This window comes from Ambystoma mexicanum, chromosome 1q (assembly GCF_040938575.1).
Source record: "Ambystoma mexicanum isolate Mex_15411 chromosome 1q, UKY_AmexF1_1, whole genome shotgun sequence".
Taxonomy (NCBI): domain Eukaryota; kingdom Metazoa; phylum Chordata; class Amphibia; order Caudata; family Ambystomatidae; genus Ambystoma; species Ambystoma mexicanum.
The window spans coordinates 1,251,111,802-1,251,124,441 of record NC_090922.1 but is presented as its reverse complement, the minus strand read 5'-3'; the positions used below and the strand labels follow the sequence as shown (position 1 = coordinate 1,251,124,441).

Sequence of the window (12,640 nt, the reverse complement as noted above, 5' to 3'; positions counted from 1 at the left end):
TTTTGCCTTATTGCCTTCTTAGTTAGGGTAACCCTGGTCCACACCTCCTCTGACTCAGAGGCACTGCTCCCAGAGGTGCCCGTCTGGTCTTCTAGGTTTTCCTGGATTCTGCAAGCCTGGGAATGGCTGGCAGAATGTGGGGACCTAGTCTCCTGTGTCCTGGGGCGCTCAGAGGAGTCTTCTGATTCCTCCTTGCTCCCAGGATTTGATGGGTACCCCCCCACTGTCCTAGCTGGGCAGAGGTTTTCAGGATTCCCTTAGTGGGCCTACTCTCATGGAGTTCCCCACTAAATTTCAGAGTACTTGGGAACCCATACCCAGATGCCCGCCCATCCATTCCTGGGAGGTGCTGCTCTAGGAGCCCCATATTTCTGATTGGATTGAAATCTGCCAACCCCGTGGCCCTGGGCTCATATGCGCCAGTGGACATGGGGGTGGCAGAGTCCAGGGATTGGAAGAGGTGAAGGCCTCTGGTACTAGGGTTCCTGAGGTTATGCTCAGGTGTTTCCCTTTCCCAGCGAACCTCATCTCTATCAGCCCCTGCTCCCTGTTGCCATGCAAGAACCTGAGCTTTCTGTTCCTCAATCAAGGCCTTACTAGTCTCTATCAATCTCTCTTGTATGGCTACCGGTCTGTGGAGCCTGTCATTGTTCTCACAGAGAGCCTCATTTTCTCTCTGTGCTTCCTGGGTTGTTTTTGAATACTGGGCCAGTCTTTGCTGCAGGAGGGTTACCTCCTGAGTCCTGTCTACACTGGCCTGGTCCTTCCTTGCTAGAGCCTCCTTCACCCTCCTGGTGTGCTCTAACAATTTTTGATGGTCTTTTTGGAGGTCACCCAGTCCCTGGAGGGCCAGCTGATTTTCTTCCACTTTCTCTTTTAAATGACGGACTTCCTGGCCTAAGATGTCCCTTTCCTGAGCAAGAGCCTGCCTCTGTGCCGCCAGGTCGTCCCTCTGTCTTTGAAGCGCACCAGCTTTCTGGCGCTCTTCGTCAAATTTTGCCTGGGTATCCAGGTATTTAAGGCTTAATTTATTGCTCTCCTCTTTCTCTCTGTCTAGTTGGCTTTGCAGTGTGGCTACCTGCTCTGTGCATGCCCTGTTGAAATGTATCTGTTGTTCCAGCTTTTTCTGGATCTGCAGTAGAGAGTCCAAACTTTCTTGGTACCCCTTCTGCAAGGCCAGAATTCTGGTATCCTGTTTCTGCCTTTTCCTGCTGCAGGATACCCATGTCCTCTATTATTTTGACTATATACTGCCTACTTTCATTTTCAGACTCCTTGCTCCTCTGCATCCTCTGCTCAGTAGAGTCCAGATCAGTTTGGGCATTTCCTAATGCCTGCAGTTGCTTACTTGCCAGATCTTGGCCTTCAGCATATTTATCCTGTATGGCTCCGATAGGTATAGATGTGCCGCTATTTTGGCAATCTTGTTTTGTTCTTCCTTTGCCTTAGTGGCCATATATAGTTCACTCAGGGCCATGTGTAACGGACCCTGATCTTGCCATATATCTATCCCTGTTGCAGTGATCTGTTGTGTGATTGCCTGCAACCACACATTCTCTAGCCATATTCTTCTCTACCAAAGTCGCCATTCTGGAAATATTGATTTCCTTCCTGACTTACAGAAGTTTATTTTATTTTTGCAAAACAGACCGTTTCCTTAGAGCGTTCCCTTTTGAGGGGTGCTTTTCACAGTGTAACACAGCGTGGTATCCCAACAGGATTTATGTACCCTGTCAGTTAGCACACTGTATTAAGCTGTCACAACTGGTATTTCTAATTCAGAAATCCCTTGATTTCTAATTCAGAGATCCCCAATCTGTAAGTGGTTTCAACCCAGCACTCCACCTAAGTCAATGCCTAGCGTGTGATGCCCAGCTAGAATCCTTATTTTTATATTTTTATATCTAAAGTTCTTTTATTTCTGAACGATGTACCCTTATATCACGCCCCTCTCTTTGAATCCCCCCGGTCTCACTGAACCAAGAAGTAGGTTGTTTTGCAAAGTTAAAAGATTTATTTTATGAATTGAACAATATATATATCACACTTTTATGAATTTGAACAATATCTAGATATCACTATTAATATTTATACAATGATCAGCTTTGGGTAATATTACAATCAACAATCTCTTTAATCAATAGGAGTATGGATGAGAAGAATAATGTAGCATAGAATAAAACTTTGTGGGGGTTCTATGAAATGCAATGATAGGAAATTAATGCAGCACAGAATAATACTTTATATGAATTCAATCAAATACAATGTAATCACTCTTTCTCCCTGATACTACTCAATCCCACTTAATATACAATATAGAGATGTAAGGAGAGAAAACAGTTTTCAGGAATAAACACTCAACAAATGCAGTTTCAATGCCAATTCCCCCCAGCAAGCTTAGAGAAAAACAGGAATGTTTTTAAAACAGGTCGAATGCTTTTGAATGTGATTTTAAATGAATAGGGAAAACACTGAAAATGACTTTTAATTCGCTAAATAGGATTCAGAACTAGTGGGAGCCGCTTTGGATAGTTCCAGGTAGACACTAACAATGATGATTTAATGGCAGGCAGATAGGAAACTGAATTCAGAGGTTGAATGCAAAGAAATAGCTATTTTACATGTGGTGAAATTGAGCCAAATGCAGAATCGCGGCAAACATTTACGCGCGTGTTAAGCATGATTGTGGCAAAACTATCAGTTAACTTGAAATGCTGAGGATGTTAGCTTCAATTTGACACTTACATTTCATTCCTAGCATGAACGGTTTAGAAGTTATGAAGGTTTTAGTAAAGGTCGATTTTTCTCAAAAAGAGTCAAGATTGAAAGGTGTTCGGGGCGCCCCTGTAAAAGTGATGAGAGACTCCTTTGCAGATCTGCACACAGCCGGTCCCTGGTCGACGAGCAGCGTCCAGAGAGCATCGAGGCGAGGGTCCTGAAATGAGGCAGATTGAGCCAGATACGCAGTCACGACGATTCTTGGTTGCGTCTGTATACGGACGAATTACGTCTTGAGTGACGAATTGATTGATCAGGTGAGTCGTGCCCCGATTCTTAATCACCCTGATATTGATTGAGAGTTGCTCTTGCAAGATCAAACGTCCAGGGTAAGAAATGAGTAAGGACTAATTATGGGAGTTTGTCTTCCTGCCTAGTGGGATTTTCCCACTGCGGTAGACAATCTTTGGAAACTGGCCAGGTTGCGCCACCCGCAGGGTCGCCAGCATTTGAAATGTATGTGAAGTATGGAGTAGGGGCAATAATGTTTATTGCGATTTGGCATAAGCAGACCAGACATATATCAGACTTGCAGTGGCCTAAGGATGGGAGTTTTGAATTGGCATGTATAGAACACTTAGAATCAGTATTGCTACGCAAGAAATCACGCCCATTGGCATTCGATGTCGTGAGAGACTGGAGGAAAGAAGCAAACCTCCATCTGAGAAGTAGGGAGAAACATGCGCGCAGACATAAATCAAATGCAGAGAAAGCACTAGAACTTGATGAGCATAAACTGACAGAGGGTCTTAGAAGAATGGACAGGGCAATATATCCACAACAAATACATCAGATGAATTAATAAACAAAATTCTGAATGAACGAAGAAATTAACGTCCTCAAAGTAGTATTTACCCCATTGCTGCTCCACCGCAATTGCAACCCCCCCAAGTTGTTCCATCTGCACCATCTCCCCCAGTGCCTGTGACATAATTTCCTCTACTGCCGACAGAGCGTGAATTGACAGCCGCCTTGGCAGGCAGTTTTGCAGAGGTGGGGCCTGCGCCACAAGGAAGCACTAGAGTAACTCGTAGTATGGTTAGTAAAGAGAGGAAAGAGAAGCTGAGAGATTGGGCAGAAACGTATATTGAAGGTAACGATGAGGGAGCTGTGTAGAATTCCATGTGTGATTATAAGAGGCTTGGCGAACAGCGGTATTGTTAGAACTCATGGGGGAGTATCTTGTGGAGAAATGGAAAAAGTTGACTAAATGTTTTTTCTCGTTTACGGGATAATGCGTCAGAAGAACAAGAACATGTAGGCCGGCTATTTGTGTTTAGAAACGAGCTTGATCAATTGAATGAAGCAATAATGAAAAGAGGTAAACAGCAAGTAGTTCCATATGTCCAGCTACGATTCTTGCCGCTGTTAAAACCTGTTAGTGAAGTGGTGAAAATGTGTACGCGAGAGGCGCTTAGATGGATTACGGATGCCACCATTTCCACAATAGAAGTGCACGATACGTTTAGTCAGTATACACTAGAGATGCAGAGAAAGGTATTTCCGGTAATGGTCGAGTATTTGGAAGATGAGTGTTTGAAGAAGAAAGTATGTTGTCCCGCTGATTTGATGACGATATACAAAAGAGCATATTTATCTGAAACTGGATTGATTGCCTTTTCTCTCAATTTAGCTTTATTGCTTAGCAAATGAACAGATGTAGAATCACCTACTTTGCAATTGCCTATGAGAGAAGGGCCCCAAACATTTTTCCTGAAAGTAGAGATTGCTGCCACTGCAACGACTGACGCGCACACAAAAGAAGCCCATTATACAGCACAATTTGTGCATGTCCCTTTTCCTAGACAGGAGGTAAATAATATTAAGCAGACGATCCCTGATTCTAGGAAAAATCCAGCGGGATTCTATATGGAAATTGAGTCTGTTTGAATTCCTCTGTTTTTATAATGAGTGATATTGATCTATTGTTCCCTGTGATTCCTCCTGTAGACATATGGAAACAGGTTAGGAATATAAATGACATAGATATATTGGGGGATACATGGGAGAATTTAGCTAGAATTGATACAGAGAGAAAAGCTGGCGAAAAACCGCTTCCGGTCATGTTGGCCTTACCAGCGCGAATAGTACAGAAATTGAACATTTTGATACCTGAGAAAAGAATTGTTTGGGATAAATTAACGGCTCGCTTACAGGGTAAAGATGAAGCTGTGACAGATTATTTTAATCAATTTGAAGAAATATTTGCAGATTTCAGTGGGCAAGATTTGAGTACTGAACCCGGGAAGAGGTTGTTTGTTGATAAGTTTGTGCGTGGGTTGTTACTGAAAATCCAAAATTTCATAATGACATCTGAAAGTGCACGGCAAGCAAAATCACAGAGTGAAGTATTACACATGACCCAATATTATGAGAATAGAGTAAATGCAGAGAAGGGGAAAGAGATAAGGGACAAAGGGAATTTAAAAACAAGGGTTTTAATGCAACAAATAGCGAACAATAGCAGAGGTAGCCGGAACGCACAAACAAGAGCTACATTTTCCAACATGCATGGAGGTCCAATTGGGATTAATCAATGTGCCTATTGTAGACAAGAAGGCCATTGGCAAGCACAGTGCCAGCAGATACAGAATCGGAATGGGACTTTCCCGAGAAGACAGAATAGAGGCCGCCCGGGAATACAAGGACAGAATAGAAACCAAAGAGCGCCACAAGTTCAGAACAACCAGGGTAATCACAACTAGAATCAGAAACAAAACCAGCAACAGCAGAATAGCACGGGGAATGGAAATGTTTTTGCTAATCAGTCCAATGCATATTACACTGGCGACTTTACATCTGATGATGTATTGTTTTACTAGGACAGCCCAAGACAGGGGTTGGAACCAGTATCTATTCCCGTAGACCAGAAAGGGCCCTACGTAAAAATGAAGGTTGGGTATAGTGAGCACATTTTTCTAGTGGACACAGGTGCACAGAAATGTTCAATTTACCATCACCAGGTTCCAGCTATACCACTGTCAGGGCAAAATAATGTCTCAGTAGGGTTCGCAGGTACACCAGTAATTAGTCCAGTGTCACAGTCAGTTCCTATAACACTAGGTCCATTCACGGAGTCTTGCCCATTTCTTTTGACAAAAAATTGCGGTGAAAATTTGTTGGGTTTAAATTTATTGAATAAATTGAATGCGGTTATTCATTGTTCTCCGGATGGAGTGTTTTTGACAATATCACCACAAAATACTCCTGTATCACAATTTTTATCTAAACCATTACCGACTGAATTGAGTAGAGTACCAACTTGTATATGGGCAGTGAATGATAACGATATTGGTTGTTTAAAAGTAGAGCCAGTAAAAATTGTCTTAAAAGAAGGTATTACATTGCCACATATTCCACAGTATAAGATTTCGACAGAGCGGGAGAAAGCATTGAATTGCATTGTTTCTGATTTGATTAACAGAAACGTAATTGAAGAGATTTCAGGTAGCACTTGCAATAGTCCAATTCTTCCGGTTTATAAGAAAGGAGGTAATGACATACCGTACCGTTTCATAATTGATTTGCGCGGATTGAATAAAGTTGTTGATCCACAATTTCTATTAGTCCCGGATGTGACTACAATTTTGACTATGATTCCAGCATCTGCATCATATTTTAGTGTTATTGATTTGAATAATGCGTTTATCAGCGTTCCAGTACATCCAGATAGCAGATATTTATTTTCTTTTACTCTAGGAGGACGTTCATTTACATTCACAAGAATTCCGCAAGGTTATACTGAAAGTCCAAGTATTTACTTTTAGAGCATTAAAAGACCAACTAGACATGCTAGAGTTACCAACAGGTTGTGTATTGTTACAGTACATTGATGATTTACTGATTGCGGCAGACAGAGAAGACATTTGTAAAGAGAGCACAGTTACACTATTGACACATTTAGCAGCACATGAACACAAAGCGTAATTAAAAAAATTCCAGTATTTTCGAAAGGAAGTGGCCTATTTGGGCTACCTCCTTTTGAAGGAGGGAAGAAGATTGACACCAGAAAGGATAGAAAGCATCTTTGGTATGCCTATTCCAAAAATGCAGAAATAAGTCAGGGCTATAATTGGCATGGCTTCATATTTTAGGCAGTGGATAGCGAATTTCGCCATGATTGTGAAACCAATAGTGGCACTGACAAGGAAGGATGTTGCCATGCCTTTGCCATGGAGCATGGAATGTCAAGAAGCATTTGAGCTGCTCAAAGCTGCATTGTGTTCAGCTCCGGTTTTGGGCACACCAAATTATGACAAGAGTTTCAAATTATTTGTGCATGGAAACTATAGTTGTGCTTTGGCTGTTTTGACCCAGGAACAAGGAGGGAGAAATAGACCATGCGGTTATTTTTCTTCCACGCTGGATCCTGTTGCATGCGCGTTGTGGCGCTGTTTACAAGCTGTTGCTGCGGCTGCCGCATCAGTAAAACAAACCGAGGGTGTGGTTTTAGGTCACACTTTAACCGTCATGGTGCCCCACGCAGTAAAAGTTCTTTTAAATAGAACGCAGACGCAACACCTTACATCAGCCAGGCTGACAAGGTATGAAATAGTTCTATTTGCACCGCATATTCAAATTATGAGGTGTTGCGCTTTGAATCCAGCTGAGTTAATGCCTCCTCCCAATGAAAGAACGGGTGAAAAAGAATTCCCCCATGATTGTTAAATGGTTACTGAACAAGAAACGAAAGGAAGAATTGATCTAACAGATACCCCACAGAAAGAGCCAGATGGAGAAATGTTTTGTGACGGTTCTTGTTTCAAATTACCCAATGGTACATCAATGGCTGCATATGCCATCACGACACTGAATATCGTAGAAAACAAAAGAATCCCATACAATTCAGCACAGGCTGCAGAGATAATGGCGTTAACCAGAGCATGTGAAATTTCTGAAAACTTAAATGTAAACATATATATTGACAGTCAGTACGCATTTGGGGTGGTACACAATTTTGGTCGACTATGGGCTGAAAGGGGTTTTCTGACATCCACCGGAACCAAGATCCAAAATGGCACTTTGACAGTAAGATTGTTGTCGGCCCTTGTGCTTCCAAAACAATTAGCAATAATGAAATGCGAAGCGCATAAAAAAGTTGTATCTAACGCATGGAAGGGAAATGCATTTGCAGACAAAATTGCGAAAGAAACTGCCACAGATTTACATGCAAAAATGTATATTGAGAGGTCAAAAGTGGTACCCTCCATGGTAGAAAATGGAATTGCCACAGTTAAAGAGATGCAAACAGAAGCAACTGCAGATGAAATAAAAGCATGGTCTGAGGGTACAACAGAATAAGACATAGAAGGTTGCTGGGTGTACAAAAAGAATAAAAAATGGATGTTGCCAAATGCCTATGTAACAGCGATGGTCACTATGTCCCATAGCCCAACACACATATTGCTAAGAAAATCATTCAGCATCTAGACACAGTATGGCAGAATCCGCACATTAGAAAAACTGCTGACAGGCTAGTTCAAAACTGCATGACTTGTTTGCAACATAACATTGGAAAAGGAACAGCGACTCCAGTGGGTAGTTTTGGCGCCCTCTCTATGCCATTTGAAGTGATCCATTTTGATTTTATAGAAATGGAAAGGTGTCAAAATTACAAGTACGTCCTTGTAGTGGTCTGTGCATTTAGCAAATGGGTGGAGGCCTATCCCCTAAAAGATTGTACAGCAATGAGCACAGCGAAAGTGATGCTAAAAGAGTATTTTTCCCGTTTTGGCTTGTCACGTGTCATATGGTCAGATAATGGCCTGCATTTTATTGCAGCCGTGATACTACAGATTTGTGCAGGCCTCCAGATTGATAAGAGATTCCACTGAGCCAGACACCCGATGAGTGCCGGTCTTGTGGAACGCCAAACGGTATTTTGAAGAATAAGCTCAGTAAAATATGTACAGGGAGTCAGTTGAAGTGGCCTGATGCATTGCCATTAGCCTTATTGTGTATGGGAATATCTGTGCAGGCAAACACTGGACTCTCCCTGTATGAAATCGTCATGGGAGACCAGAGAATGTTTGGAGCACCCCACAGCCTAAGCGTCTAAGAGAGATTGAACACCCTTTGCTCATTACTTACTGTAAACTGTTAACTCAAAACTTGTGTTTAATTTATCAGCAGGTGCAGGAGGCTCTTCCTGTCAGATATACAGGCCCATGGCATTGTCTGCAGCCTGGAGATTGGATCCTCACCAAGAACTTTGAATGAAAATCTTCACTTGCACTACGCTGGAAGTGGCCTTATCAGGTCCTCCTGGCAACACAGACTGCAGTCCGAGTGGATGGTGGCAAGTCATGGATCCATGCCATGCATACGAAAAGAATTCCGTTCCCTTTGAAAGAGCCGCCTGATCCGAACGCCGAGAGAGAAACAGCTGCACTCGATCACAAAGATACAATCGCCAGTTCTCTACCAGAGGTGCTTCCTAAGCCCGAGAAAGGGCCTGGGGAGATTGCAACAAAGATCGAAAGGCCAAAGGTGCCTCAGCATTGTCCAACTACTGCTGCAGCATCACTCATTGCATCGCAGGCTGGCACTGATTCTGCATCCGGAAATTAGAGTGTATTGTTCATTGATCATACGGTACCTGGAGCAATAAGGTACAACTTACGTTCTCAAAGCGGGAAATGATCTGCGTGTTTGTTTTGCCTCTGTTCCCAACACGGATGAAGTGGAATCGAAGTGGGGAGGCATATTGTACCAACACAATTGATGCTTGCTCTGGCCTTTTTGGAGCACTGTGCAAAACCACATAAGCTTGCTAACCTGAACTGGTCTGAACGCCTTGCTGCTACTTGAACGCTTTGCTGTTTAAACGTGTGCTGCTGTGAAGAATTTCTTCGTTATGAACATTGTCGAGATAAACATTGCAGACAATGCCTACACTTACTCCTGCTCCCTCCTGCACCAACTCTGATGATATTATAGAAATAGAGACTAAATGAGTGCCCAGAAGAATTTGTTTTGGGAAACATATGCTAATAATTATGATACCACTTTGCATATTGATTACATTGGTCCCAATATTTTGGTATTTGGAAACTGTGCATGCTTTAAGCTCTCTTTTGCCTGCTACCAATGCTCCTGTCACAAGCAGCCCGGTAAATGTGCTCTCTTATACTTTCCCCTCACAAGAAGAGCGACACAGAAGAGGGTATGATAATAATACACTGCTTTTGATTATGAATATGACTCATGCTATTCTGAATAGGTCCAACTTCTGGGTCTGCTCCCATTTACCGCAGCATGGCGGAAAAGGAATGGGTTGGAATGTGCAGCCTTTACCACTTAATACGGCATGTTATGGATCATTGAGTGCACTATTTTACGGGAAATGGAATAAGAGTGATACTGGTCAATTGGATGGAACAAACATAGGTGAGTTTAAAAAAGTGATAATGGAACCAGTGGGTTGTTCCATATTTAACAGGGCGAGAGTAATAAAACCGATGGCAAAACAGGTAGATAGGCTCTTTGTCCCTTACAAATCCTCTGTAATCACTTTCAACATGGCTCACATAGAGAATAAGGATATTGTGCCTCCCTCCTATACTATTAATTACAGTCCACGTACTGTCCCATTTTGCTTGCAGAAAAAGGGTTCCTATTTGGTGGGAACATTTACTAGATGTATGAATACTTCAGTGCTTGAAAAAGAAGAAGAACCAATATATGTAGGTGAACCTGTTTATTTTATATGTGGGGAACATGCTTATCCCTGGTTACCTAGAAATTGGGGAGGGACATGTTACTAATTCTTTTCCCTGGTGTATTCCTTTCCAAATCTTCAGACATATCCAAACTATCCAGATCTAGGCCACGGTGGGATGATACAGCACTGATTGCAGGAGACATAGTAAAGTCATTAATACCATTTTGGGGGCAAGCAATACATTCATGGAATATAAGGACACTGTCCAGGGTGTTAGAATGGACGATAAATGGAACTACCGATATACTCTATAACATAACTCTAGAAGAGAAAGCAGTTAGATTAATGACACTTCAGAATAGAATGGCTCTTGATATAATTTTGGCTGATCGTGGGTGTGTGTGCAAAATCGTGGGATCAGCGTGCTGTGTATTCGTAAGTGACTCCTCCCCTATGATTTTTGAAGTGATCAAGAAACTGCACGTCCTGAGTTCTGATATTCATGTCCCCACAGGTGGTTGGAATCTGAACATAAGCACATGGTTTTGGGAACTACTGCGTTCATGAGGATAGAAACTAATTGCAATACAATTGTCATGTTCTGCTGTTGTTGCATACACTGCCTGCCAATCTTTTTTTGCTCTGAAATTACAAATGAATGTGTACACGCAATGAAAACGAAACACACTCCCATATTAAATAAGGGTGTAAATCACGAAATTGAAACAATCAAGGAATTCATGTCAATTAATGTTGAAGATGACGATTATAGTAGCATGCATAGTTCAGAATTAGATAAATGGTCAGATGAGGATGAGATGTATGGATGATGCTCTTGGTTTACAGCCAATAGGAGGGTTTGTTAGTCCAGAAACGACCCAACCCATGTATATTATGTATATTATGTTGGCCGGAAACCAATCGTATCATGTGACAACCATTGCAAACACAGAATCATCAGTATAACCACATGGCGTCCATTTTGTGTAACATCCGCCATTTGCTTTATTTTCCCTTTCTGTCAAATGCTTTGCAAAATGTATTTTATTCTGAAAGCTCATACACGGTGCGAGGCCACAGCCTGCATGTTGAAAGATCAACCCAGACAGGAATGCTTGGAGGCAAGCAGAAACGCCATTTAATCAGCGGCCCAGGTGCCGGCCTGTCTCACTAAAGCTGTAGCAATAGGCAGTTAAAGCATGAATTATACTCTTCTAGCGGTCCTCCTTCGCGGATCTGCCTCAGAACAGGCTGATCCCTAGTTTACAAATAGAAATGGGTAGATAATGTGCTATGGAATGTATCTTTCTCGCAAACATGAAACCCCTGCTGAACAAGTGCTTTATGTTCTCCATAACAAAGAACTGTCTCTGCAACTGTTGCTAAAATAAGTATAATTAGATTGAATAAGAGACTTGTCATAATGTGTCATATTTGTCATGATTGTCAATCACCGAACTCTAGCTCTAGAAGATACATTATGGGCGGTTTGATGTGCCTTCAAAGATTGTATGTTTGTATATATGTGACCGCTTGAGCGATGCTCGCTCTCTTGCTCGCTCTCTTTTGTCTCACGAGGTCTGGGTGACACACGTTGCGGGACGTAAGTCTCAGTTGGCCGACTCTGCATACTTTGCAATAAACCATAGTACTTGGAAAATCAAACCTCGTGTCTGTCGTAACACTAGTATATGGTGATTGTGCCTTAGTTTCCATATGCGGGGGGTCTTTACGGCCTAGCTTAGTGCCATAGCTTCTGATGACAGTGCAGAAGGATCTGGTAGTTATGCCGCTGCACTGATTCATAGAGACCATGGGAATTTGGAGGATGTAATGTCTAATGTTTCCTCTGCCAGTGCTGAAAGTGAAGACATACTTGAATTCAAGAAACAAGAACTGCTGTTTAGGTAGAAGGAGCTTGAATTTAACAAGGCCAAACCGAAGATAGAGCAGGCAGAAAAACAAACAGAAAGACGGGGATCACCAGTTGAAAATGGCCAAGCTTCAGGTTGCCAATGGATCCAAGGGTCCTGGATATGGGTCTTGGTCCTCCTCTCATCCAAGGTTTCCTAAGGATCTGCATCCTCAGTGTGTGTGAGGAAAAGAATGACATTATGGACTGGCTGACTACATTTTAGTATGCATGTAAAGTTCAACAAGTTGACAATGCTGATAAAATTGCCTTGTTACTTAGCAGAT

The 12,640-nt window shown here is 42.3% G+C and overlaps 1 long non-coding RNA gene across 1 annotated transcript in view; it reads left to right on the top strand.

Moving 5' to 3' along the window:
* Positions 1 to 12,106, top strand: part of LOC138545404 (uncharacterized) — a 137,284-nt gene extending 125,178 nt beyond the window's left edge. The window contains exon 2 of the long non-coding RNA XR_011290814.1: positions 8,908 to 12,106. This is a non-coding gene — a long non-coding RNA (uncharacterized lncRNA). The remainder of the gene's footprint in view (positions 1 to 8,907) is intronic.
* Positions 12,107 to 12,640: the final 534 nt, after the last annotated feature.